We start from the raw sequence: 27,669 nt of genomic DNA, 5'->3' as shown, positions 1-27,669 counted from the left end.
GAAGGGGTCTGAGCCTGTATTCCTGCATACCTAAGACCCTATACTCTGGAGGGGAACATTTAGACAGGACATTCAAGGTTAGCTGGTGTGTACAGGCAAAAGAGTTACTGGGAACCATTGTAGCAGTTCTTGGTGGGAGAAGCCCTTGGGTTGCAGGGCTCAGGAGGAAAAGAAGACAGGCCTCGGGGATGGAGATGGAATTCAGGAGCCAGGGGGTCCCATACATGGCTGCATCAGCATCCTTTGGGCAGCTTGCTGAACACACATTCTGATTTTACAAACCCAGGAAGGAGCTACAGTGTTTCCTGGGTGCTGGGTGCTGCTTCTGACACTTAATGTTATAAACTAACTCTATGCCTTTTCCCTTTCTTTCAGGAAGAAAGAAAGGAGCGTGGGCAAGGCCAGTTGAGCCTGTTGGGTGTAGTTTGGGGTGGGGTGACCTTGACATGCCTCCTCCTAAAAAAAAAAAAAAAAACCAACAACAAAACAAAAAACAACCTCAGAACTGTTTTTGTTTGTTTGTTTGTTTGTTTTTGTTTGTCTGTTTTGTTTTAAGTACCCAGAGTGCCTATGGGCCTCTGACAAGGCTCTTTGTCCTGGACACCCCTTTGGCCTTGTTACAGTCTAATGGGCCTTCCTGGAAGTGGAGCTGGGTCCTTAGTCCTGTCCAGATGTCCCTGTCCTGGAGAGTGCCGGGCCAGGAGAGGGCAGGGTGAGGTGATTGCTAGGAAAGGAAGTACACCGGGTCACAGTCAGCCTCTTCAAGCCGATTTAGGAATGTCAGGAGGGGAGGGGAGGCAGGTACAGTGGAGGGGTTTCTGTTAGAGACTTTGGACCTCACGTGGAGGGCAGAGTGACCCAGGGGTTCCTCCCGGTCCCCACACGTGCGGTAGACGGCCCCTGTGGTCTTGCTGTATGGTTGTGGCAGGTAGTGTACCGAGCCCGAAAGCAGTTAGGGACAGGTGTTCAAGCCTACAGAGGCGTGCTGTGCCCTTCTTAGCCCGAGAGCGTAGGAGATGGGTACCGGATCTCAGAAGCAGAGGAACCCAACCCTTCTCCCTACAACAACCAAAGGGACTCAGCGGCTTTAAAACGGGCGGGGCCCCGTGACGTCATCTCTTGAGGGAGGAGCGAGCTGTTTCCCGGAGCCACTTCCCACCAGCTCTTCGGTGGTGGGTGGTTCCTGGGCCTGCTGCTAGTTTAGGGCAAAGTCTTGATTTTCTAGCTCCAAGAGCTACTAACAAATCACTTAACATCGTCAGGCACTCTTCTCTCATTTATGAAATAAATGCATTTGTTTATAACTCTAGAGGAGCTAACGTATGTGCAGTACAAGGCTGACCTTTGTGCACCTTTGACACCGTTTTAATTTTTAAAATTAAAATATTCTCCGTGTATGGGTGTTTTGCCCGCAAGCGTGTCTGTTGCCAACTAAGGGTACTTGATCTTTCCGAACCGGAGTGACAGACGGTTTTGAGCCATCTTTTCTGGGATACGACTAATGTTCTCTGGAAGCAATCAGTGCCCTTAATTGGCATCTCTCCAGTCCTATCACCATTTTTTTATGGACCGTATCTAGTGGCCAGCATCTCCTGGCAATCCTGAATGCCGACGGATGAGGGTTGCAGATGGAGTAGAAGGACGCAGAGCACATGAGCAGGTGTGGAGTCTGTCGACTTCTAAAGTGACGAGGTCTCATCCCCTCCATTTCTCCCATCTTTCTGGGGTGGACCTCAGCCTGAGGAGCTAGGGCAAACTAGCCTTCTGAGGAAAGCATCACCTTGGTGCTGTTCTCTTGGCTGACCTCAAGTTTTCCTCCATCTGCGTAGTACCAGTGGGCCCGGGAGCCCATAATTAGACTAATGAGGTGTCTGTTGCACACACGTCTGTGCCTAGGCTCCACTCTGATGGCTACCCAGTAATTTGCCTGATCTCTCGGATAAGTCCTTTGCCTGGACAGGTTCCCACCACAAAGTGCCCCATCTCAGGGTGGAGCCTGTAATTGCTGCTGCTTTGCACGCTCTCTATTTTCCCACCTGCCTATGGCCCTGAGAGTCCTCAGGGGCCCGCCATCACATCAGGGGAACCCACTAAGCCAAGGGACGGGGCTGTGCAGGAGATGTAATAGACCATATGAACTGTCTGCTGTTTGAAGGCATGGTGGAAGAGGCAGCCAAACCTAGCCAGCTGTTGACCTTTTGGTACTGTGAAAGGAGTGGTGGGTATCTGGGAGATGCTCTGTCTGTGGGTCTGTCCCTCAGTGTTCATCCATGCTCATTTACAGTACCTTGTTCCAGGGCTTTGGGGCCTTTGTCGCTTCTAGATCTCTCTAAACACCTTGGTTTTTGAGCCGCAGCACCACAACCACAGCCTGCGAAGAGTGTGTGTTGGTGTTAGAACAGGACCATTGGCCCTGGAGAGTCTAAGTAGGAGGCTAAGGCTGCCTGTGGCTTACAAATAAGAGGCGGTGGGCAGGCAGGTACCATTTCCAGTTTTCCTATCCAGGCAGCCCCAGGCATTCCTGGGCTGGAAGAGCTGGCAGCCCTGGCAGCTGGGTGCCATCCATATGGTTCCCTTTGATCTACTCCAAGGACTGGTGATGTCACCAGGTGGCTTTTCATTGAAGATGGCACCAACAGCTCATCCTTGCCTGGGTAGTCAACCCTGGCTATGGAGGTCCTCACCCTGTTTTTCTTTAGAGAGTGCCACTAGTCACCTCAGGCGATCAGGAACAGATGCAACTATAAGAAGCCCCAGCTAGGCTGTGTGTGTGTGTGTCCACCCCCTTCGGAACTGAACTCACCTGAAAACAAGGGCTCCTCTGCTCCAAAGGATTTAGTGGGCGTGGAGTCTGCCTTTCAACATTGCCAAACCACCGCATAATCCCCTCAGATTCCCACAGCCATCAGGCCCACGCAGGGGCCCGGTGATACCTTGACACCCACTGCTCCAGGCCCAGGCCTGTTTCTTTCATTCCTAGAGGAGGTCCGGGGGCGCTGGAACCTGTGCTGCCTTCCAGCGCTGGGTGTGCCCTGAGTCAGAGCTGGCTCACACTGGGTGGGTAGAAGCACCAGAATGCTGTCCTTGGAGGGGCACAGGAGCACTAGCCACTGGGAGGCAGGTTCTGTAACTCAGGGGCTTTGTGTCCACAGGGACCACGAGGAGGGGCTGAGAGCCTGTCACACTGGGCTTCACATCTCCCTGCCTTATGCTCTCACAGGCCCTTCGACTCTATGCAGTCAAGCCTCTGTAGTCTCCTTTGAACTGAGACTATGTCCTTCATTCAGGGGATCTACAGTGAGCTGCCTAAGGTGGGGGTGAATCAGATCTCCAGGATAGCATCCTTGATGCTGGGGGAATCACAGAAGCAGACATCAAGAGGTTCAGGACCAAGAGGGAACCCAGAACCCTTAATTTTAGAGCCTGCCAGACATGGGTCCTACTCTCTCCTTCCAACCCCTCCTCCTCCTCTCTGCTTGAGCCTTCATGAGGCTCAGCCTTTGGGCTTTGCTACTTCCAAGGACTTCAGGAATCCAGGGAGTGCAGGCATCCAGGCTGGGGGTGGGGGATGGGAAAAAGGCCCACCTTCACTTTCAGGCCTGCATTTTACCTGGGGATGGCTGAGAAGTGCATGCACATGTGTGTTCACGTGTGTATGTAAGACAGGAGACATTGCCTTCTACCTTGTTTGAAGCAGGATCTCTGTTGTTCGCTCTCCATACAGCATACCAGGCTAGTCTGCCCAGGGACTGCTTGAGAGTCTGCCTGTCATCTCTCTGGGGGGCGGGGCTTGAGGATTGCAGATGCGGTCTGGGGTCCTCTTGTATGAATGGGAACATTCTACCCACAGAGACATCTCCCAGCATTCCCCTCTGTTTTAGACAAGATGGCCTGACACGATCTTCCTATCTCATCTAGTTCTGCAGTAAGGAATCATACAAATGTGTACCGTCGTGACTAGCTTTGATTTTAGCCCATTGTGGATTTGGGGTCTTCTGATTCGGGATGCTCACCGTGAACTTTCTAGTCCGATAGAACCATGGTGAATGGTGCTAAAGATGCATCGCATCTTCTTCTGCTATAGCAGAGGGGGGGGATGAATGGCCGACCCAGACTCCCTGCCTAGCACCTACAGGGCAGTGTGACATGGCCATCATTTAAGTGACACCATTAGGTGACTTGTCCAAAGGAGATACTGTGCCAGCTCCCAAGGGCAATTAAACCCCACCTCTTCTGACCTGCAGAGTTTTGCTCTTTTCACTATTGTCCACTGGGTCTGTCTGCTGCCCCCTGCTGGGTGGCACAGTCATGTTGGTGAGGAGCACAAACCTTCTAGCCAGTTGATGCATCCAGATCAAAAAATCTTTCCACACAACAAAAAAATTTAAAAATTGGGCCTGCTTGCCTTGAAGCAGGGATCCCGTGGCGGCTCTGCAGGAACTACCTGCAAGAAGGCGGAGCCAGGCACAGAGGCTCAGAGATGGAGGGCTCACCATGCTAATGGATGCCCTTGCTCTGGGTAGCCCTAGCCTTCCACATGGTAAGGTTGAGCCTCCTCACACCTAGGAGCTGCAGTCAATGGGAATGTCCCAGCAGCTCCAGGCAGAAGCAGTTTCACCCACAGGCAGCTGGTGTCAGGATTGCCTACCCGAGGATGGCAGCTGCCTAATTCCAGAGGCAGGGCCCTGGTCCACCTCTCAGCAGAATGTTCAGACCCATGTGGGGACGGGGATTTCTAGAAGACTCCAAGGGTTCTTCGGGCTCTGGGAAATGTGGTCTGCCTAGAGGTAGGTGTGTTCCTCTTTTTATTTTATTTTATTTTATTTTATTTTATTTTTTCACTTTATATCCCACTCACTGCCACCTCTCCTGGTTCCTCCCTCCTACAGTCTTTTCCTCTATCCCTCCCCTTCTCTGATAGGAGTCCCCCCACCCCAAAGTCTCTGCAGTGCTAGGTTCATCCTCTCCCACTGAGCATCATCCTCTCCCACTGAGGCCAGACAAGGCAGCCTGTGTAGAAGAACATATTCCACAGACAGGCAACGGTTTTTGGCATATCCCCCCCACCCCCCGCTCCTGTTGTTCGTGTCCCTCATGAAGACCAAGCAAGCTGCACATCTGGTACATATGTACAGGGAGGTCTAGGTCCAGCTCCTCTATGCTCTTTGGTTGGTGGTTCAATCTATGAGAGCTCCAAGGGTCCAGAGCTGTTGGACTCTGTTGCACTCTTCCTGAAGAGTTCCTGTCCCCTTCGGGACACTCAATCCTTCCCCCTACTCTCCCATAATAGTTCTCAAGCTCCAGCCACTGTTTAGCTGTGTGTGGAGCATCTGTCTGAGTCAGCTGCTGAGTGGAACCTCTCAGAGAACAGCCATGCTAGATTCCTGTCTTTGAGCATAACAGAGTATCATTAGTAGTGTCAGGGATTGGTGCTTGCCCATGGAATGGGTCTGGAGTTGAGCCAGTAACTTGTACAACCACTTTGGACATCAATTTGGTGTTTTCTCAGAAAATTAGGAATACCTCAAGACCCAGCTATACCACTCCTGGGCATATACCCAGAAGATGCTCCAACATCTCACAAAGAAACTTGCTCTATAGCAGCTTTACTTAAAATAGCCAGCAACTAGAAACAACCTAGATGCCCCTCAATGGAAGAATGGTAGAGAAAATGTGGTACATCTACATAATGCAATACTATTCAGCTATTAAAAAACAAAGACATCATGCATTTCACAGGCAAATGATGGAACATCTTCCTTTGGAGAGATAGCTCAGGGGTTAAGAACACCTGGTCTTCTGCTTATTGCTTTTGGGGGTACTAAGCACACGTGTGGTCCATAGGCATACCTATGTATATATACATGTATGTATGCGTGCATGTCTGAATGTGCATATACATGCAGGCAAACAACTCATACACATAAAACAAAAATTGAAAAGAAACAAATAAGTTTTTGAAATTTTTTTTTATTTATTAACTTTTTGAAGGGTGGGACGTGTGCATGCCACAGAACACAGATAAAGGTCAGAGGACGACTTTTGGGAGTCTGTTTTCTTCTACCCCGTGGATCTCAAAGATTGAAATGAGGTGGTCAGGTTTGGTGGCAAGCGCCTTTACCCACTGAGCCATCTAAGCATCCTTTCCTGGTTGGTTTGTTCGGCAGTGTCTCATGTAACCCACGACGGTCTTATACTCTTTGTGTAGTAGAGCTTGGGAAGATGACGTTGAACTTCCATCCTCCTGTCTCTACCTCCTGAGTGTCAGCATTACAAGCTTGAGCAACCCCCCCAGCTTCTCTTTTCAACACTGAACCAACTCATGTCAAATCCTTCACTCAGCACTGTGTAACATGGAACCACGCGTTGGGAGCCAAGGCTGTAACAAAACTGCGGTCCACTGCTGGCTGAAGTGTAGATGTGATTGTTGCAGCTACAGAGGCTCATCTTGGACCGTGAGGCATTGTTGGGAGTGGAAGCCACAGTAAAGACCCAGACTTTATGAGTAGAGCCTACATTTTCAGTAGTGCGCAGACAGCTTTTGCTTTTGTGTTCTTACATGTGTGGTTTGTATAATCTACGATTGAGTTAGGGTTTCTTGGGCTGGAGGTGGCTTTGCCATTCAAGGTTAGACTCATAACTAAAAATATAAGCACTCAGGTTTCTTTATCCTATAGACAAAGACAATATTAACTGGCCGCTCTTAGTGAATCTACAGATAATATTTCTCATGCAAAAGTTAGTCAGTGGTTGTGGGTGGTTGAGACGCCACGGCTGAGGTAAGTCAGTTAACTTGTGGGATGTTTTGCCTTCGTTAGGGGACTCCTCCCAAACACTGACCTGTCACCAAGGGCATGACACTTGTCAGGATGAATGTTTGGGAGAGAGGGAACTACCTCAGCTCTGATGCTCAGAGGGAAGGGTGAACACCCTTCTTCTTCGCATCTCACAGAACTAAACAAAAGCAAAGTTGCAGGAGGGACAGAGGAGAAGCAGGTGGGCAGAGGTGGGCATCTATGGCCCCAACTTTCATGGACTTTCAGAAAGAAGACAGAAGACTCTAGCTGTACAACCCTGAGCAGTGGTAACTCAGGAAAGCATCAGGAGGGACTGGAAGCCCTGGGCAATGGTGAGAACCTTGGTGAACCAGACACTTCATTTAGGGGTATGGATATGAAAGAGAACAGTGGTGTTAGGCTCTGCTTGTCTCTAACCCCAGCTCTACTAGGCATGTGGCAAAGAAGCTGACAGTTCAGGGGTTGTACCAGAACAGAGCCAATGAACACAGGTTGGACATCTGCAGGGAAGCCTCACCCTGAAGGTGGTGGTGTAGGAGGCTGTGGTAGGTGATTACTTCAGGGTGGAGCCCTCATCAAGGGGATTAGTGCCTTTCTGAAAGACAGGCCAGGGAGCATCCACTGCATCCCAGCATGTGAGGACGCAGCAGGCAGAGGCCATCTGTGCCAGGAGGAGTACTTGCTGCAGACACCAAGTCTATTGCTCCCTTTGCTATTGGGCTTTCTAGCTTCCAGAATAGCCAGGGATAATGCTCTTGTTGGCATGGTGTTCAGAGTGTGGAATCTGTTCTCATGGCCCCAAATGAGGAAGGGGGTGCAATGGGGAGGTTTGGTGCCCACCAGAGAGCGGCCCTTGCCAGCCTGGCCCTGTGTGGGAAGAGGTGCCCTGGCACCCTCTAGTGAAGGCTGCTGGTTACTGTGACTCATCCACAAGGACATTCATGCCACCCTTCCCAGGAAGAGGAGCGGCCTGCTGAGTAAACAGACCTGGAGGCAGCAGGGATCCCCGCCAGCACTTGGAGCATGACTCTGCCTTCCTTTTGTGTGTGAGAACAGGTAGCCAACGATGACAACCACACGATGGAAGGGCCAACCAGAACAAACACTGCTCCTGGAGGAAATGGGTTTGTGAGTCGAAATTATCATCTCAGAGACTTCGGCGGGGATACTGTATCCACAAAACCAGAGCAGAAGCTGGGGAAAGGAGATAGCAGAGAAGGCTGAATAAAGGAAGGTACTGCTGTCAACATTAAAATACTGAGGGGAAGATGAGAAATTCATGCAACACAGTTCCCCAGGTATTGCTGTGTGTGTGTGTGCATGCATACATGTATGCATGGGTGTGTATGTGTGTGTCTGTGCATGTATACATCTATGCATGGTTTGTGTGTGTGTGTGTGTGTGTGTGTGTGTGTAAAAACAGATAGTCTGAGTGGACAGCTGGACTTACATATTGAGTGAGAAACTCAAATGTTCTGAGCAGGAGTTTAGAGAGAATAAACAGCCATTGAGATTGGAAGGGAGGTGTCCTGACTCCTACCATTGTTGGAACAAACATTTCTGAAAAGGGAGGCTTAAAAAAAAAACTCAACTGGGTTATGCTGCCTAGCTACAGCCAAAATGAGGAGCTAGCAGGACTTCTGGAAGCTATAGAAGAGGCGACTTCTCACCTTTCCCAACATCTAGAGGTCACCTTCATTCCTTAGCTGGTGACCTCTTCTCTGATTTCAAGGTGATCTCCAAATCTTCTGTGATTCCTGACTCTGTTATTACATCACTTTTTTTCTACCTACTGCACTATTGTATCTCTCATCTATAACCACATTGTCTGTATCATGTTTGTCTGTCTGTCTTAGTTTAGGTTTCCTTGCTGCGAAGCGACTCTACTACGAAGGCAACTCTTATAAAAGAAAGCATTTGATTTGGAGTTGACATAGTTTTCAGCGGTTTAGTCCATTATCATCATGGTGGGAATATAGATAGACAGGGTGCCGGGTGCTGGAGGAGCCCAGAATTCTCCATCTTGATCTGAAGGCAGCTGAAAGGAGACTGGATTCCACACTGGGCAGAGCTTGAGTATAGAAGACCTCAAAAACCTGCCCCCACAGTGACATGCTTCCTGCAACAAGCCCGTACCTACTCCAATAAGGCCACATCTCCTAATAGTGCCACTCCCCATGGGCTAAGCATTCAAACACATGAATCTATGGGGGTCATACCTATTCAAACCACCACACTATGTTGTATGTATGTATGTATGTATGTATGTATGTATGTCTACTATCATCTATCCATCTATCATCTACCTATACATCACTCTCTCTCCCCCCTCTCTATCCATCCATATATCATCAATCTATCAATCTGTTTTTTGCTATCATTTATCTGTCATCCATCCATCCATCCATCCATCCATCCATCCATCCATCCATCCAATCATCCTATCAGTTCTGTTCCTTTAGATAACCCTAACCAATACAGAGGCCAAAAAAGGGTCTTTGAAAAATTGGACCAAGAGCATGGAAGATGGTGACTGTTTGTACACAGATGTTCCTCATTCTTCTGTCACCCATCCAGTCAATCATTCATTCATTCTCTCCCATCCCCCCATTGTTGATTAGCTACCATGAAGTGATTAGAGGTGAGAAAAGCCATGGGAAGTGTAGATAGTCTATGTGTGCAGGTCATAAGATATTGTACTTGAGAACTTCAATACTCTACAGGAAAACGGATTCTCCAGGAAGGCAGGAAGCTGATGAGAAATCCAGCTTGCCAAAGCAAATAGACCACCATATGCTACATTTTCTTATACATCTGAAATTAAGCAATAAAACCAACTTCCTCAGGGAATCCACAAGGAAGAGCAAAGAGACTTGGCTGAGATTCCTAGTGGTGTGGTAACATCTCCATCTTGCCCCATTCTATAATACATAATGGAAAAGTCATAAGCTGGGAGAGGAAACTAACAGTGTCTTCCTTATGAGACGCTGGTATAGAAGCCTTAGCAAAAACCTTGCAGTAGCACTCACCTAAATAAAGGAGATGCAGAGTAGAAACCTTATTACATTGTGGGGTGAAGGCACCAGTGTGCCTTTCACTCAGCCCAACTCCTGGCCCAGTAAAGAGAACACCTCTATTAACATTCCATCAGAAGGGCTGGAGAGATGGCTCGCAGGGTAAAGGTGTTTGCTACCAAGGCTGATGACTGGAGTTTGACCTCCAGTTGGTTCAAAGAGAGTGCTAACTACTGCAAGTTATCTTCTAACCTTCATGCATGCACTGTAGTACATCTACACACACACACACACACACACACACACACACACGAATTAAGATATTAACTAAGTAAAATATGATAAAACATTAAAGACCCAGTGAATACCTATGTACCAGAAGTAGACAGGTATTCACTTTCTAGAACGAAAATTATTTACCTTTATCTGATTTTTTGAAGAAAAAAATGCTAGATTTTTTTAACATGTAAAAAGTCACTAGCATGTTAAACCTGTAAAGGAAAAGCAGCAATATTCAAGATTAGATGAGTCATTTTAGCAAAGAGTTGGAAACTGCAGAATCCAGGGGAAAAATGAGGAATGACAACCACCAGCAGCAGCACCACAGAGATGGGGATGCTCTCAGCAGCCAAGGGGAACTCGAAGCCAATCTCACAGAAATATTAGAAGAAAAGCAAGCAACACCACAGCGGTGAAAACAAAAGACCAACAGCCCAAGGGCAGTGGGAAGAGCACACCTTGGTTGCTCTTCTCAAGCTGAGACCAAATATCTGACACAAAGCCACTTAAGGAAGGAAAGTTTTATTGCAATCATGGCTCAGAGGAAGGCACTGGAGAGGAAGCAGCTTGGGCTGTAGTGCCAAGGAGCAAGCCAAGAAAAGGTAATACTCCTGCCTGGCTGGCTTGCTTATTTCTCCCCTTTAATTCAGTCCAAGACCCCATTCTACAGAATGGTGCTGTCCATACTCAGGGTGGGTCTTCTTCTTCAGTTAAACTTCTCTGGAAACTTCAGTTAAACCTCACATGAATACACCCAGAGATGTGTCTTCTAGGTGATTCTAAATACCACTACATTTGTATGGCTAATCATCATAAGTGCACCTCTTGTCATTTTGACACCCAAGGCAATGGCAATAAGAAGGCCACAATTCTTCCCAGAATGACATAGCCATTCCACTCCTAAAGCCTCCAGAATCCTAGACTCCCAATATTGTTTAAAAGTCCAGTTTGAAGTCTCTTCTCAGACTCAAAAGGAGCTATTATCTCTGAGACTCCTGTAAAGCCTGAAAAATAGACCCAATTCCACTTGCTACCAGGGATTCTCTAACAACCACATGTGACATGGACTCAGATAGGCTATCTGCAGTCTCCATTCATTTGGGTTATCCTACTCTTTTGGCTACTTTCCATGACACCCACCTTCTCTCATTCCATCTCCCTTGCCAGATGCCAGTCCAATCCCCACCAGGTACTCTTCAGTCATTACATATGACCCAGAGTGTCAGAGTTCTTCCAGCTGCCTGACTGGGACCCTTCAATTGTTCTATCTAGCCTTCAGACATAGAACCAGTTCACACTGCCAGGGGAACCTTGTGGAGTCTCCTTGAACAAACTGCTAAAGGCAGCAGACTGTAGCAGAGAAACACAAACACTGGATAGAGACTGTGATCCCCAAATACCAGACAGACAGCTATATAATACCAGGTCCCAACCCAGCTATAAAGTAGTGCCACCCTGAGTCTTATAAACACCCCTGTTTAAAGAAGAAAGGTGAATTGAGCAAGAAAGGAACTACAAACTCCACATGTACAAATCTGAACACACAAGAACAACGTAAAATCAATAGTATGTCACCTCCAAATAATACAAATCCCACAGGAATGACCCTAATGACAACAACATGGGAGAGCATCCAGACATGGTCAAACAACTCAGACATAACAAAGATATAGAGATGAATGCAATAAGGAGATGAAAATGAAATTTGAATTTTAAAAGAAATCTCAAAACGGAGGACATGGAATTCAATCATCATATATATTTTTTTAATTCTTAAGAAAAAAAGATTTGTTTATCTCATATATGTGGGTGCACTGTCACTGTCTTCAGACACACCAGAAGAGGGCATCAGAGCTCCATTATAGATGGTTGTAAGCCACCATGTGGTTCCTGGGAATTGAATTCAGGACCTCTGGAAGAGCAGTCAATGCTCTCTCCAGCCCTCAATCACCATTTTTTAAAGAAACAAAACATATAAGAGGTTGAAGACATAAAGAAAAGAGTTAACCTTTGTATTATAGGCATAGAAGAAAAATAGTGAAAACACAGAGAATATTTTTAGTAAAATCATAGAAGAAAACTTCCCAAGCTAAGAGAAGGGTCTCTCAATATTGAAGAATCCAACATAATACTGGTGATAAATAACTCAATCTTGTGCGCACAATAAAGCTTAAGACAAGACTTTGTAAAGTAGATGTGACATGTTCCATAAAGATGAGGGTTTTTTTTTGTTTTTTTGAGACAGGGCTTCTCTGTATAGCCCTGGCTGTCCTGGAACTCACTTTGTAGACCAGGCTGGCCTCAAACTCCAAAATCCGCCTGCCTCTGCCTCTGAGTGCTGGGATTAAAGGTGTGTGCCACCACACCTGGCTTGTGACTCCATCTATAAAGATGAATTCTATAGATTGACAAGCTCATAAAAAGGATTTGAGGAGAACCTGGTGTGGTCTCAGCCACACAGCACAAAGGACACCAGGCTCTCAGTCATATCTGCTCCTAGCTACATAAAAAACACAAACCAAGCTACCTTCTCACCTTGCTTGATTCATTACTCTGCCAGTGATGTTGGTCACAGAGAACCCTGCCGAGCACACCAAATAGAAAAGACCAGAAAATAAATTCTCCCTGGCATATTATAGTTCTAAGGTAAAACACAGAACAAAGAGAGTTCATTGAAACATTGAAATCTTAATGGCGAAACATCAAGTTATTTGTAAAGGAAAGCCTATTAGAATACCACTCTATAGGTGTTTCAACAGAACCTTTTTTTTTTTTTTTGGTTTTTCAAAACAGAGTTTCCATGGCTGTCCTGGAACTCATTTTGTAGACCAGGCTGGCCTTGAACTCAGAAATCCGCTTGTCTCTGCCTCCCAAGTGCTGAGATTAAAGGGGTGCGCCACACTGCCTGGGCTCAGAATCTTTTTTTTTTTTAATTGATATTTTCTTTATTTACATTTCAAATGTTAACCCCTTTCCTGGTTTCCTCTCTGAAAAACACCCTCCCCCTATCCCCTCCTCCCTCCCACTGCTCACCAACCCACCCACTCCTGCGTCCTGGACCTGGCATTCCCCCACACTGGGGCACAGAGCCTTCATAGGACAAAGGGCCTCTCTTCCCATTTATGTCTGACTAGGTCATCCTCTGCGGCATATGCAGCTGGAGCCATGAGTCCCACCATGTATGCTCTTTGGTTGGTGGTTCAGTCCCTGGGAGCTCTGGTGGTACAGGCTAGTTCATATTGTTGTTTCTCCTATGGGGCTGCAAACCCCTTCAGCTTCTTAGGTCCTTTCTCTAGAAACTTTTAAAGCCAGAAAGATCTGAAAAGATGCTCTACAAGTCCTAAAAGACCATAACTGTCAACTCAAACTATTATACCCAACAAAACTATTAAAATTGAAAAAGATATAAAAACTTTCTATCATTAAAACAAGTTAAAGGGATTTATAACACAAAACCAGCTCTACAGAGATGTTAGAAGGACTACTCAATCTGAAGGGAAAGATTAACACATTCAAGAGAGCACAAGGAACAAATAAGTCAGAATAGGTAATCAAAAGAGATGTGAAAACACACACACACACACACACACACACACACACACACACACACACATATTCACAAATGACAAGAATTAATACATGTCTTTCAACACTAACTGAATGTTAATGATTCCCAATCCCCTCTGCCCCTCCCCCCCAAAGGCATAGAGTAAAAGACTGGACTGAATAAGAAGATACATATTTTGATGTTTCCAAGATATACACCTTACTGTCAAAGACAGATACTTCCTGATGGGAAAAGGATGGGAAAAGGTATTGCAAACAAATGGAACTAAGCAACAAGATGTATAGCTATTCTAATATCTGACAAAATAAATATCAAATCAAAAGTAGTCAGAAGAAATAAGAAGGACAGTTCATACACATTACAGGAAAATTCCACCAACAGGGTATTACAATCCTACATATATATGCACCAAACACAAAGACATCAAATTTCATAAAAGAAACACTATTAGATCTAAAAATCACACTGATCCTAACGATAAGTATTAACTGTTGGTTGCAATAGCCCACTTTCATCAACAGATAAGTTATTTGAATATAAATAGAACAGAGCTACCCTGAAATGAAATGACACCATAAATCAAATGAACTCAACTTATATCTGCAGAAAACCCCACCCAAACATGAAAGGATGCATTTGGGAACTTTCTCCAAAATCAAGCACATATTAGCACACAAAGCAAGTCTGAACAAATATAGAACAAATTAAAGGCACGTGCTACTTTCTGTCTAAACATGATGGAACAAAGCTGGCTACAAAAGCAATAGAAATTACAGAAAATACACAAACTCAAGGAAATTAAACAGTGCACTACTGAATGACATTATTGGATCAAAGGTGAAAATTTAGAATTCCTAGAACAGAATAAAAAAGAAAATACAGCATGCCAAAATCTATGGGACAAAATGAAGGCAGTTCTAAGAGGAAAATTTATAGCTCTAAGTGCTTACATTAAAAAAAAAGTTCAAGAGCTCTCAAACTAATAATTTCATGATGATACACTTGGAAGTTTCAGACAAACAAGAAGAACCAACACACAGAAAGAGTAAACAGAAAGGAATAATTAAACTCAAGGCTGAAATTAATAAAATAGAATAAAACCCAAATCATACAAAGAACCAATTAGATAAAGAGTTTGTTCTTTAAAAAGATTTAGAAGACTAACAAACCTTTAGGCAAATTAACCAAAGAGAGCAGACCTAAACTAATAATATTAGAGATGAAAGTGAGATGCTATAACAGATACCACTATTATAATAGACATTCTAACATCATTATACCAGAATCATAAGTACATACTCTACAAATATATATTTCAGCAAAGTGGATAATCTAAAAGAAATCAATTTATTTTGAGATACATAAGTTCTCCAAAACTAAATCAAGATGAAATAAATAATTTAAATAGACTCATGACAACCAATTAGATAGAAACAATAATTAAAACTTTCCTAACTGAGGGAGAATTAGCTTTTCCCAGGCATGAGCCCTGTTCCTGGTTGTCCAGTACAAAGTAATCAGCCCTGAAACTATATCTACAAAAACAATGAAAACAAACCCAACAGCTTGTATTTATATTTTTATGTATGTATGTGTGTATGTGTATGTATGTACATGTTCGTATCAGAAATAACCAGAGGAAAAGAGGCTATCAGTTTGAAAGTGGAGGTGCATGGAAGAGGTTGGAGGGAGAACATCTGGGAGAGGCTGGAGGGAGAAAGAGGGTAAAGTGATGTAATTCTATTTTAATTAAAATGTATTAAAAAATAAAACTCTCCCAACTTAAACACAACAAAAACAAAACCCACAGGGCTAGAGAGATTCAGTGCAGGCTTCTACAAAATCCTCAAAACAAACAAACACAAATTTAACAATACTCTCCAAATTATTCTTCAAAATAGAGTAACATTTCCAAATTCTTCTTACAAAGGCAGCACCACTCTGATACCAAAGCCAGACAAAGATCAAACAGAAAAGCTCAGGGCTGGAGCGATGGTTCAGTGGTTGAAAACACTTGCTTCTCTTTCAGAAAGAAGATCCAGATACAATTCCCAGCATGCACACGGTGAGTCACAACTACCTGCGACTCCAGTTCCAGGGGATCTGAAGCCTTCTTTTGATTTCCTCAGGTACCAGTCATGTACAGAGTGTACATGCAGGCAAAGCATTCATACATGTATGCAAATAAAAATACATCTCAAAATTTAAAAAGAAAATTATAGGCCAATACATCTAATGAACATGGATGCAAAATTCCTCAATAAGACACTTGCAAACTAAATTCAAGAACACATTGGAAAGATTATCCACTGAAGTGAAAATTTCTGGTTTCTTTGGGAACTTAGGCTATAATGATGTTTTGCTGGGGCAGACAGGTAAAAGAATATTTTGCTAAAGCAGACATGTAAAAGAATGTTTTGCTGAATCTGACACAGGTAAAAGGCTATTCTGCTATATCATACACGTGAAAGGGCTCATGATATTTAGAAAGAATGTAAATATGACCTCACAGACAGTGGGAGCTCGGGGATTTGTTTGCATTGCTCCTACTTGCTAGTCTTTGCTGAAGATGTGTGTATTGGTTCGCCTTACATTGTGTTGCTGAGCTTCGCTAGTGGTGACTTCACAGAGAGAAATTCACCAAAGAACTTCTCAGTGAGGTTTCTGTGGCTTCTTGCTGCTTTTGCAGACTCAGGCCAATAGGCAAGCCTTACAGTTTCTTCTAGATTGAAGTGCCTTTTCTGATTCATGTGTGATATTTGCCTCGAGTGGACAGCACTGTGGCTGATGATTCATGTTTGGTGTTTGCTAGCCAACTGGACTAAGAGCAACAAAGATCGGAATCACCCCAAAAAACTGTTTCTAAACAGGTCCACTTCCTCCATATCCTAATAACTTTTCTTTTCCACTACCTCTGGTAGGTGATAGGCTAGAGGATAGGTTGAACCCTTGTTAAAGTAGGTTGTAAAAAATATATGCCTGCAATCCACCATGATCAAGTCAGTTTTATTCTAGAGATACACAGATGATTCAATATATATAAATCAGTAAACATGATCTGGACAAACACAGACTCAAGGACAGAAGCTGTATTTTATTACAGGTGAGCTGGGTTTTTCAGAGGGTGGGTTACAGAACAAGCATTTAAAATAATACAACATCTCTCTGTGATAAAGATTTTGTTGCATATTGTTACAGAGAAACAAGGGGAAAGAATCGGAAAGCTAAAAAGTGAGAGAATAGAGGAGAAGGTAAAGGAGGGTATCTTAGGTTTTATTATTGTAATGGGACACCATGACCAAGGCAACTCTCATAAAGGTAAACATTTAACTGGGGTTGGCTTACAGTTTCAAAGGTTCAGTAGGTTCAGCTCATTATCATCATGGTGGTAAGAATGGCACTGGGCAGGCAGACTTGGTGTTGGAGGAGCCAAAAGTTCTACATCTTGATCTGAAGACAACCAGGTGAAGACTGTCTTCTGCAGGCAGCTGGGAGGAGGCTCCCATTTCACATTGGGTGGAGCTTGAGCATAGAGACCTCAAAGTCCACCCCCACAGTGACATACTTTTTCCTACAAAGCCACACCTATTCCAATAAGGCCACACCATCTAATAGTGCTGCTCCCTGTGGGCCAACAGCCAAACACATGAGTCCATGGAGGCCAAACCTATTCAAACCACCACAGAGGGAATATGGGGAGGGACAACTAATAGTAAAGGCCATTTGAAAAACCATATAAAAATTTACTACTGTAGAATATTCTACACGTTATACACACACGCACACACACACACACACACACATACACACACACACATGAGTGTGTATATATATATATGTGTGTGTGTATATATATATATACATATATATATATATATATATATATATATGAATGAAAAGAATTTAAGTGAAGCCACCAAATAATAGGTGAGACAATGTCCTAACTAGATATTTTATGCCTCCAAGTAAAATCTCCAGTACCAAGAACAGGTTATATCTTGTTGAGTCATTGGCAAAAGGGTCCCCATGGAAACTCCAAATCATTGCAGATGATTGCCAAAGGTATTTGTTACTATCTATAGGGTGATGGTAAAGCCCTGAAGACACCATTTGCATCTGTCATCAAGCCTAAAGAAGTCAAGTTGGTGCCCAACTAGAAGCTTTACCTCTGCTGACTATCATTCATGGTCCTTGATGGTATGCTATACTATACAGGGAGAAAGATAATTATACACCTCTCCCAGCTATAAAATATGCAACTTACAACAGTAGTTTGCCTGCTAGATATACTGGTACAGTAAAGGTACAAATGTTATGGAAATAACCAACTGCTTTCTGATTGCACTTATGGCTTGCTATGTAAAATGGAACCCATACCCGCACTGCTAAAGTGGCCAAGAACCTGAGACTAGATAGGCCATGGGCCTAGAAGAAAACCTAATACTATTATTCTGCTAAAGGCATACAGCAATGAAATGACTCCCAGTGACATTCTCCTATAGCCACAGATCAGTTTATCACTCAGACATCATCATAGAAACTTCTTTTTGCAGTAGATGGGAACAAACACAGAGACTCTCAACTGGACAATGTGCAGGGGTGAAAGACCTTGGAGCACTTAGTCCTAAATGGGATGTCTTCATCAACCACACCCCCTCCACACACACACAAAGGCTCAGGAATCTATGAGGAAAGAGACATGGAAATATTATAAGAGCCAAAGGTGATGGTTGAGTCTAAGGAAATAGTATCTTCCAGACACAACAGGATTGTGAGCATGTGAACTCACAGAGACCATGGTAGCATGCCTAAGATCTGCACAGATTCAAGCCAGATGAGATTCCAGCACTGAGAGGGGTAAGTAGACATGGACTCTCACACCCAATCAAGAAGCTATCTGCAATTGATAGCCACCGGCAAAGGAGAAACCAGTTTTGTCCAGTGAAATCTCCCTGGATATATTAACCATACTTCAGGTCAGGCTCCGTGCCCAGAAGTAGATGGCTAACATAAAATGAACTCAGTGGAATTTTTGTAGAGATTTTGTTTCCTTTTGCTCTGTTTGGGCTTTTATTGTTTTAATTTTAGCTTTTTTTGTTTTTGTTTGTTTGTTTGTTTTTTTACTTACTGGCCTTTGCTTGTTTATTTGATTTCTATCTTTGTTGGGGAATTTGTACATGTTTCTTTTTTTTTATTGTTTGTTTTGTTTTTAAAGAGAGGTAAAGAGAGAGAACATAAAGTTGGGAAGGAAGGGAGGTGGGGAAGACCTGGGAGGAATGGGGGAAGAGAAAATGATCAAAATATATTCTATGTGTGAGGAGCAGATGTGGCGGCAGTCCCAAAGGCGCCAGGGACTGCAGCTAAGTCGTATGACTTGCACCTGATTTCCTCATATAAGCCACAAACATCTTGAGAGCTGCGCAGGTGTACCAGGATACTGATGAATCCATTTTGATGGAGATATGCCCCTGCTGCCCTGATTAGCTGAAGCTGCGTGCCTGGTGAGGTGGCGTGGCCTGCTGGGCGTGGATGTGAACTGAGAGTATAAAAGAGTGAGAGGCCCAGGGTTCGGGAGAGATATAAACAAGGGAGATATAAAGAAGAAGAAACAGGACTGAATAAACGTGTGCAGAAGGATCCTGTTGCAGCGTCGTTCTTCCTGGCCAGTTGGGCGCACGCAAGATCTATGGATTTTTTGTTCAATAAAAATCCACTTTTAATTACACTAGCAATAGAGGAGAACATCTTTAGTTGAATGTAGAGCATGATAAAGACCTGTAACTAACATATCTAGGCGTGAATAAAGACAAATGACTCTTTGAAGACTCAGTTGAGGCAAGGGTGAGACAAACTATCTTCTTCCACACACAGAATGAACTACAGGCAAATTTTTTAAAAATGCTTTAAACGTTTGTCTGTTTTCTAAGGTATCAGCCAGCAAAACTCAATTGCATTTAAATATATCAGAAAAACAAACTTCTAAGATGTTAGAGTGAATTTATTTATTCATTTAAGATTTATTTATTTAGTTTATGTATGCGAGTATACTGTAGCTGTAAAGATGGTTGTGAGCCTTCATGTGGTTGTTGGGAACTGAATTTTTCTAGGACCTCTGTTCACTCTGGTCAACCTTGCTCACTACGGTCAGGCCCTGATTGCTCTGGTCAACCCCACTCACTCAGTCCCTGCTTGCTCTGGCCCAAAGATATATTTATTATTATTCATTAGTCCACTGTAGCTGACTTCAGACACACCAGAAGAGGGTGTCAGATCTCATTACGGGTGGTTGTGAGCCACCATGTGGTTGCTGGGTTTTGAACTCACGATCTTCGGAAGAACAGTCAGTGCTCTTACCCGCTGAACCATCTCACCAGCCCCTGAATTTTATTTATTTTTGAGACAGAATTTCATGCAGCCTGAACTGGCCTGAACCTCTTACTAACTGGAGTTTGAACTTCTGATCCTTCTGCCTCTACCGCTCCTACCAAGTGCAGAGATTTGAGGTATGCACCACTCGGCTCAGCAAGGCTGAATTTTTAAGTGTCATAAATTACAATGTCATAAAATAGAATACAATTCTATAACAGAACTCAAAGACCTAATTCCCCCACAAAGACACTAACTATAACACATGGTCCAAAATACTTTTGGGACTCTTCTGCTTTCCAGTCACAGCTCCCTAGGCAAGATCAGCCAAGTCCAGCCCCACTGAAACAGACTCATGTGTTCTAGCTGTTCCTGAGAGTGAAAAACCAGTTTCCTCTTGGAGAAAAACAACTCTTTCGAGGCAAAGAGAAGGGTGAAACATACAGAGACCTTTCCCTTTCCAGCTTCCTGGCCACCCGGGAGGCTGCTATTGTCTCATCTGATTTGAAGAGCTGAAGAAAAAAACTTTGGCTATTTGGGGACTATAGTGAATAACCAAGAGCCCAGTGGTTTGTTGCAGTGACAAAGAACTGTCAGTATTGAATATATTCCGAAGAAGAAGGAAGGAATTACAGTGCTGAAAACTCAACCAGAAAAGCTCTGTCACAGGGAAGTTACACACCAACCCAGAGAAGATGCATGACCTGGGTAGGTAACCTAATGTGAAATATGTCCAGAAAGATGAGAGAAGGTGGCTGCTTTGAGGTAAAGATACAAACAAATCATGTGATGACAATACAAGTGAACATGGCTCAATCAAAGGAATAAAATAAATACCCAGAAACTGAGCCTTAATAAAGCTATCAACAAATTACTTTAAAAAAAAATTCAAAATGATCAGTGTTCTATAAGAAAAGTTTTAAAATGGAGAAAATAGACAATTAGGATCAAAGCTTTGGACCCAGGAAGGTGATGAGGTTAATCCAGGGCAGAAGACCAAGCGATGGGGAGACCCAGCACATGAGGGAGAAGCTGTGGACCCAGAGATGATGCCAGAGCTTACCTAGGCTAAGGCACCCAGGTGCCAGGAATCTCATAGTACATGTGGTGAACCTGCTGACCCATGGAAGAGGCTGGAAAAATGGCCAGCTCTACAGATCCCTTAAGGGACATTCAGCAGAAGTTGTAGACCCAGGGAGAGAATCTGGAGATGAGCAAGAGTGAAGTGCCAGATGTGTGGAGTCCAGGTGTGTGGGAGGCCATAGAAGTGGATATCAGAGTCAAGCTTATCCAGGGTAAGATGTGAACTGTTACACTAGATAGCAGCAAAGGCAGAGACTAGAAAAAGTGTGTGGACCTTCAGAAAGTGATGTGTTATTTCAGACAGTAGGACACTCTTAGAGGAATACTGTGGATAGATCCCAAGGCCCTAAATATCAGTTCCAGAATAGAACAATATCACAGCCCTACTGCAACTTAATTCTCTCCTAGATATTGCAAATACCTCCACTGGAAGAAAGGTAGATTGAAAAGAAGGAAGGAAGGAAGGAAGGAAGGAAGAAAAAGAAAGACCCAATAAACAAACTAATTCTAGATGTATAAGTATCATTATAGAAACAAAAACAACACACACACACACACACAAAACACACCTAAGACAACATGTCTACAAAAGTTACTAGTCTCATTGTAATGTGCCTCCAATGAGAACAACTTGGAAGAATGTCTGAGAAATTAAAATGATTGGTTATAACTATGTCCAAACAAATCGAAGAAGACATGAATGTTTTCCAAGATAACAAAACAAAGCACTAAAATGAAATAAGGAAGTCAACTTAAATTATGAAAGTATAACAGGGCAGCTACACCCATGAAATCTAAACTAAAAGATATGTGTCTTTTTTTTTTCTTTTCCCCTCTGATTTCTAATTCTGTCTGTGAAAGCACTTCCAGAGAGTTAACTGATAGGAGAAGAGCTCTTTGACAAGGGGCAGAATTTCCTAGTAGTGACCTAGATAGATGGAGGCCCAGAGAAGAAGTGGGGCTTCTTGCTTGCATGACCTCACTGCTTTCTAGTGAGCGTGTCCGCTCTATTGTTCCTATTGCCATTGGAACCCACCGTCTTGGACCTTCAAATGTGGGCTGATGACTAGCAGTTCTCATGAAATCCCCCAAGCCCTCATCATGAGACTGGGATTAAATAACCCCGAAAACCACTGACCTAACCAACAACACAGAATGCTCTATTCAGCGTGATCAGAACACATATTCTTCTCAGGCTCACACAGCATGCCTTGGATCTTAAGATTTTTAAGAAGATTAAAAGTAGGAAAAGCATTTCAAGATACAAGCACAGGCAAAGACTGAATAGGGCTCCAGTTGGTCAGGAAAGAATGCCTGCAACTGACAAAAGGGATCAATGGAAGCAAAAAGCTTCCGCACAGCAAAGGAAGTAGTGAGTGGAGTGGGGGAGGGGCAGCTGACAGAATGGGAGGCGCTCTGGCAGGTACCCATCTAAGTATCTACAATATACAAAGAACTCAAAAGTAAGAGGAGAAAGAAGGAGGGAAAACCTCCATCAATGATGAGAAACAAAAGAACCCAATCTATAAATGTGCTGAAGAAATGAGCAGGAAGGCCTCAAATGATGATGAAGTAAACAAACAAACAAACAGATAGATAGATAGATAAATAAATAATAAAATAAAAAAAGAAAGAATGAAGACAAACACTTAGCCAAACTAACTAAAAGGCAGAGACACCAACATACCAAATAATTTAAGTATGGATGTCTTAGGGTTTTACTGCTGTGAACAGACACCATGACCAAGACAAGTCTTATAAAAACAACATTTAACTGGGGCTGTCTTACAGGTTCAGAGGTTCAGTCCATTATCATCAAGGCGGGTGCATGGCAGCATCTAGGCAGGTATAGTGCAGGCAGAGCTGAGAGTTCTACATCTTCATCCAAAGGCTGCTAGTGGAAGACTGACTTCCAGGCATCTAGGGTGAGAGTATTAAGCCCACACCCACAGTGACACACCTATTCCAACCAGGTCACACCTATTCCAACAAGGCCACACCTCCAAACGATGCCACTCCCTGGTCCAAGAATAAACAAACCATGACAATGGGGTACATAGCTAAACAGAAAATTCTCAACAGAGGAATCTCTAATGGCCAAGAAGCACTTAAAGAAATGTTCAACATCCTTAGTTGTCAAGGAAACTCAAATCAAAACAACTCTGAGATTCCATCTTAAACACTTCAGAATGGCTAAGATCAAAAACTTAAGTGACAGCACATGCTGGTGAGGATGTGGAGCATGGGGAGCACTTCTCCATTGCTGGTGGGAGTGCAAATTGTATAACCAGTTTGCAAATCAATCTGGTAGTTTCTCAGAAAATTAGGGATAATTCTACCCCTATATGCAGCTATACTACTCCTGGGCATGTAGCCATCCACCATACCACAAGACACTAGCTCAACTATATTCATAGTAGCTTTATTTGTAAGTGGCAGAAACTGGAAACAACCCAGCTGTCCCTCAACTGATGAATGGATAAAGAAAACCTGGTGCATTTACACAATGGAATACAACTCAGCTATTAAAAACAAGGATATCCTGAAACTGGCAGGCAAATGGATGGAACCAGGAAATTTCATCCTGACTGAGGTAACCCAGACTCAGAAAGACATGCAAGCTATGTACTCATTTATAAGGGAGGATTAGCCATAAAATACAGGCTAACCATGCTACACTCCACATACTCAAAGAAGCTAAGTAAGAAGGAAGGCCCAAGGGAGGATGCATGAATCTCACTCAGAAGGGGAAGTAAAATAGACATTGGAGATGGGTGGAGGGAGGGAAGGTGTGTGTGTGGGGAACAGAGATGGGATCAAGTGTGAGGTTGGTTAGAGGACTGTGAGAGAGAATGGAATTTGGTGGATGGGTCTCTGGGACTAGAGGGAGACCTGGTAATGAGAAGACTCCCAGGAGTCTGTGAGGGTTAACCTTAGCTGAGACTCCTAGAAGCAGGGGATAGGGAGACTGAAGTGACCACCTCCTGTAGCCAAGCTGGACTTCTAGTGTTGGGAGGGGAACATCAAACCACCTACAAAATCTTCAATCCAAAAATTACTCAGCCTACATGATGTATAGGGGTAAAGATGGAGCAGAGATTGAAGAAATGGCCAACCAATGACTACCCCAACTTGAGAACTGCCCCATGGGAGGGAGCCAACTCTTGACACTATTATTGATACTATACTATGCTTACAGAGAGCACCCTAGCATAGTTGTCTTCTGAAAGGCTTCATCCAGCAGCTGATGGAAGCAGATGCATAGATCCACAGCCAAACTTCACAGGCGGCTTGGGGAGTCTTGTGAAAGAGTTTGTGTGTGGTGGAAGGATTGAGGGAGATACAGGGGTCAAGGACACCACAACAAGATCTAGAGAGTCAACTAACGGGGCCCATGAAGGCTCACAGAGACTGAACCACCAACCAAAGAGCATGCGTGGGCTGGCTCCCTACACATATGTAGCAGATGCATAGCTTGGTCTTCATTTAGATGGATCCTCTAACAATTTGAGCAGGGGCTGTCTCTGACTCTGTTGCCTGCCTTTGGATTCCATTCCCTAGCTGCCTTTTCTGTCCTCAGTGGGAGAGGATGCCTTAGTACAGCTGCCATTTGATGTGCCTGGGTGGGTTGGTACCCATGGTGCCATGGTGGGGTGGGCTTCCTCTTCTCTGAGGAGAAGGAGAGGTGTAAAGTGGCGGGGGGTGGGGGGGGGAGGCTGTGATCATGATGTAAAGTGAATAAAATAAAAATAAAGAACGACAAAGACCAAAAAAGTTTATAACACTACCGGCTATCAGAGAAATGTAATTAAAAACTACATTGAGATTCCATCTTTCTCCAGTCAGAGTATCAGCTAACAACAGATGCTGGCAAGGATAAAGATTTAGCTAGTCTAGCCATTATGGGAATTAACATGAAAGTGCCTTAAAAACTGACAATAGATCTACCATATGATCCAGTCCAACAATCTACATGCTTACCCAGACACATCTGACAGAAGCTCTTCTTGGACATCAGTGTGTTGGAGCACTAGTTACAGTAGCTAACCCAGGGGACCAACCTACACTCCAACAATAGAGGAGTGGATAAAGAAAATGTGAGAGATAAATAGGACTATGAGGGGCTATGCTCAACACACAGGATACATGTGTATAAAATGTATGTATGGGATACTGCACCATATACAAAGAATATATATAATAGCCACAAAATGTTTAAGGTGTAAACCAGACCAAGTGTTTTGTCCAACCACATAACTAAAGATCAGGAGTAAAAGCAAGCCTGGGAAATAGCAAAGAATGTGGAGATGAAACAACACATTCCTAAACAACCAACCAATCACTACATCACAAAGGAATTGACAAATGTAAATGAAAATAAAACAAAGACGTCAAAATGTTTGGAGTTCAAATAGAAAGTACTAAAAATTTTAAAAAAGGTAACAAACACCTACAGAACTGCATTTAAGAAAGAATAAAGTTCTTAAGTAGACTAATTTTACATCTCAAAGAAAGTATTATACGTGGAGAATACGTGTTCACCTGCTCACCTATAAACCGCCCAACCTACCACACTGATCCCTTGGAGTCTGGCCTGGAATGCCTGGCCAGTGAGTGCACCTGTCAGCTTTTCTTGGAGAAACATTTTAGAATATGTAGCGATCAACAGAGACGCACAACTGGTAAATGTGCAGGAATAAGAGCTCTCGGCCTAAGTGGAATGTCTGAATCATCTCCCTTCCTTCGAGAAAAATCTAAGACTTTTTCTCCCACTTTTCTCAGCTTCATCTCGACATAGTCAGACCTCCAAATAAGAGGCTGTTTTCCATTTGGTCAGGCATCCAATAAAGCCAAATGTTGGTCAGGGTGACTCATGGGACCTAACTAGGAGGCTCCCTGGTTAAGTTTCTTCTGGGCCTCACAGGAGTTGTTCTCGATTTTGAGATTCTCTCAAAAGTTCCAGGAACTTTCCACAGGCCCCCACAGGCTCCAAAACTCAGAATTTCCCAATGACTGGGAAATCTCTTGACTCCTGGAAGGTATGAGTCTGGGGATGCCTGTCCTATTTTCTAGGCACATTTGGTCAATCTGAAACGTGAGGGATTCCTTGGAAGCTGGATCTGACCCTCATTTTTAAAACCTTGATCCCTCACCTGCCTGGGAACTATCTCAGCCAAAAGTCTCTTTACAGGATAACTTAAAGGAGATCCAACAAAGAGAATGGAAACTTTGTGAGTCACTTTCATCTTTCAATGCAAATCTAGCCTTGATATACCCTGGACAATGATAACCGTTGGCCAGAGTTCAGAATTTTAATTCTAATATCTTAACTGGTTTAAGTAGCTTCATAAAACAGAATGGAAAGTGGCCCAAAGTCCTTTGTGTACAAAGCTCTTTGGCTGACCCTTTCTTTTTTTTAAAAAAAGAGATTTATTTATTTTATGTATGTAAGATCACTGTGACCAGAACAGGGCATCGGATCCCATTACAGATGGTTGCAAGCCACCATGTGGTTGCTGGGAATTGAACTCAGAGCCTCTGGTAGAGCAGTCTGTGTTCTTAATCACTGTACTGGCTAGTTTTGTGTCAACTTGACACAGCTGGAGTTACCACAGAGAAAGGAGCTTCAGTTGAGGAAATGCCTCCATGAGATCCAACTGTAAGGCATTTTCTCAACTAGTGATCAAGGGGGAAAGGCCCCTTGTGGGTGGGACCATCTCTGGGCTGGTAGTCTTGGTTTTATAAGAGAGCAGGCTGAGCAAGCCAGGAGAGGCAAGCCAGTAAAGAACATCCCTCTATGGCCTCTGCATCAGCTCCTGCTCCCTGACCTGCTTGAGTTCCAGTCCTGACTTCCTTTGGTGATGAACAGCAAAGGGGAAGTGTAAGCCAAATAAACCCTTTCCTCCCCAACTTGCTTCTTGGTCATGATGTTTGTGCAGGAATAGAAACCCTGACTAAGACAAATTGGTACCAGCAGAGTGGGATATTCCTGTGACAACCTGACCATGTTTTGGGGAGGACTGTGGAAGGACTTTGGAACTTTGGGCTTGAAGATCCATCCGTTGTTAAGAGCTCTGTCGGATGTTGTGTAGGAGCTTGGAAGATAATATTGAGAACACTGCAGAAGATGGAGGTCTGGTTTGTGAAATTTCAGAGGGAAAATTAAAGACTCTTTTCAGGGCCATTGCTGTTTTGATTGTGAAGATTCTGTAGTTCTGGTTAGCTGGGGCTGAAGAATCAGCTGTGATTAACAAGATACCAGAACTACCAAAGCAAAAACTTTGCATTACTGGGACTATTGATGCTGGTTAGCTGGAGCTAAGAAATTAGCGGTGATTAAGAAGAGACCAGCATCATTGAGGTGACATCTTTTGGGAAGTGTTTTCTGAAAGCACAAAGAAGCTGTGTTCCAGAGATAGCCAAGGTTGTACTCCTGTTGCAGTGGGACTTGGTAATGTGTAAGGGTCACCCAGGTGGTACTGGTTTTGAAGGCATGAAGGGGTCACGCAGAGCAGCTGAGGCTTGGCACTGTGAGAGGCCATGGAAGGCATTGGTGAAGGTG

The 27,669-nt window shown here is 43.9% G+C and overlaps 1 long non-coding RNA gene across 1 annotated transcript in view; it reads left to right on the top strand.

Moving 5' to 3' along the window:
- The first annotated feature begins 7,142 nt into the window (after nucleotides 1-7,142).
- The window catches only part of Gm39023, a 29,399-nt gene continuing 8,872 nt past the window's right edge, over nucleotides 7,143-27,669 (top strand). Inside the window, exons 1-2 of the long non-coding RNA XR_882151.2 lie at nucleotides 7,143-8,095; nucleotides 15,688-15,787. This is a non-coding gene — a long non-coding RNA (predicted gene, 39023). The remainder of the gene's footprint in view (nucleotides 8,096-15,687; nucleotides 15,788-27,669) is intronic.

This window comes from Mus musculus, chromosome 7 (assembly GCF_000001635.26).
Source record: "Mus musculus strain C57BL/6J chromosome 7, GRCm38.p6 C57BL/6J".
Classification (NCBI taxonomy): Eukaryota; Metazoa; Chordata; class Mammalia; order Rodentia; family Muridae; genus Mus; species Mus musculus.
The sequence above is the reverse complement of the archived record's forward strand: the minus strand, read 5'-3'. Positions and strand labels throughout refer to the sequence as shown.